The sequence below is a fragment of the Tamandua tetradactyla genome, chromosome 3 (assembly GCF_023851605.1).
Source record: "Tamandua tetradactyla isolate mTamTet1 chromosome 3, mTamTet1.pri, whole genome shotgun sequence".
NCBI lineage: Eukaryota > Metazoa > Chordata > Mammalia > Pilosa > Myrmecophagidae > Tamandua > Tamandua tetradactyla.
In genome coordinates this window covers 207,836,589-207,838,606 of record NC_135329.1, presented here as the reverse complement: position 1 = coordinate 207,838,606, position 2,018 = coordinate 207,836,589, and the positions used below count along the sequence as shown (strand labels likewise).

Sequence of the window (2,018 nt, the reverse complement as noted above, 5' to 3'; positions counted from 1 at the left end):
CTAAAATAACTAATCTAGTACTGTGTCACTCAATGGCACTGGCAGTCTCTACCTCCACGTACTGGTCTGAAAAGGCAAAGGGTGCATCACAAGCAGGAGGCCTTCTTGCTATCTGCTCAAGCATCCGAAAGGGGCAGGAGGTGGTCATTAGCCATCCTATGCTGTGAGAAGCAAGCCTGGGTCTCTACCTTGGAAAGTGGGTGTTTCAGCAAGTGCAGGGATGGAAGACTGTGGGTGGCTGTCCTTCCATCTGGGCTTCCCTCCAAGAGGCCTCTGGAAGAGGGTTGAATTCCATGCATGAGATACTTATTCAGAGATGTGGGTCAGCCCTGACCTTCTGGGACCTCATAAAAATGCTAACACCCCTTTCCTCATCCATATGTAATTCTAGAAAAACTTAAACTGGCCTCAGCCATCATTTATATGGGCATATAATGCTACACATATTTTAACAGTCATCAAAATACTCCCTCATCTTTGTCGCTGAATGACACACAGAGTTTAAGATCCTGCACTGAAGCTTTCTTTTCACAGCTGTGAGACAACGTATGGCCTCCACTGTAAGCAGGAGAGTCCAGGAGGGCTACAAAACAAAGTCAGCTAATTTTCACCAAGAATGTGTTCTCTTCCTAGCTAAAAAGTCATCATAAGTTTAGATCCTTTATAAATAATATGCTCCCCCAAGCAAAAAACAAAAGGGAATATCTATATAATGACCTAGTAATCACAATTACCACTTAAATCCTGATTTCTCAGTTGCACTTTTAGGTCTGGTTTTTTTGTTTGTTTTTAAAAAGCACCTCTGAAAGGTTTTAACTATACATCCATTAGATGCATCATTTTAGTCAGCCAAATAAATAAAGCAAAGCAAAGCAAATGACATTGCTTGAACTTATGTTGAATAACCTTGTAGGAAAAAACAGACTTTATATCTTTTTTAAAATTATTTTTGCCTTCTTTATACTCCCATAGATAGAAAATCACTGAAACTTAAATGTGAAAGAACTCTTTACAATTAAGTCCAACAATTGTATACATTTATCTTATTCCAACATCAGTGGAAAATCACTATTATGAAAACAAAATAATTTAGATAACAAAAGAGCCAAAAATGTTTTAAAACAACATTTCATGAAAAATATACTCAAGTATGAAAAGTACCACTCCTCTGATGTCTTCACATCCTTCTCTTCTGTGTACTTATGTACAGTACATTGTTTCCTTGGATAAATGCCTCTCCTACTAATTCTTCAGTTCATTTATATATTCCTCCATCTGCTCCAAGCTACATTCATGCAGTCTCCAGGCAAGCCAGGACCTCTCAATAATTCACTCCAGAATTTAATTTTACTGCAACTGGACGACCTATCATTTGCTTTAATAAGTCACCAGGGGATTACTTCTGCAGACTCATTTTAACAATCTTGGGAGGCAAGAAACCTGAGTTCTAACCCCAGCTTATGTCACGTGGAGAACTCATCATTTCCCCTCTCCTGGCCCCAGGCTCCTCCCCTCTCGCCAGGATCTAGAGCCCCCTACTCCAGGAGCTGCGCGAGCCCGGCCTCCACCGCCAGTCGCAGCGAGGCTGAAACCACGGAAGCCTTTAGGTCTGTTTAATGTATAACTAGATAAGGGGCTTGGCCCTTCTTTTCCCCTCTGAGGAGGCTGTTTTCCTTCCGGCCTGTGCTCGGGTCACACAGGCTGCTACATGCTTAAGGCTTCGCTTTTCTCCTAAGGGAGGGGTCCCCAACCCTTGGGTTGCCGCACCCAAGAGAAACTACGTTGTTTTAATCCATTCTTGTGGGGCAGATCTATTGTGGGTAGGACTTTTTCGTTAGGCTATTTCAATTCAGATGTGACCCAGCCCACTCAAAGTGGGTCTTAATCCTTTACTGGAATCCTTTGTGAAGAGGTTAATGTTGGATCTGAGTGGTTAAGGAATCCTCATAGGACAGTGAATCAAAGCATAACAGATTTATTGAAGGGAGAAAGCAGGTGGGAACCAGCGAAAGGAAAGT

The 2,018-nt window shown here is 42.0% G+C and overlaps 1 pseudogene; it reads right to left on the bottom strand.

Annotated features, from left to right (window-relative positions):
• Nucleotides 1-1,177: 1,177 nt before the first annotated feature.
• On the bottom strand, nt 1,178-1,414 carry LOC143676624 (U6 snRNA-associated Sm-like protein LSm6 pseudogene; annotated as a pseudogene).
• Between the last annotated feature and the right edge of the window lie 604 nt (nt 1,415-2,018).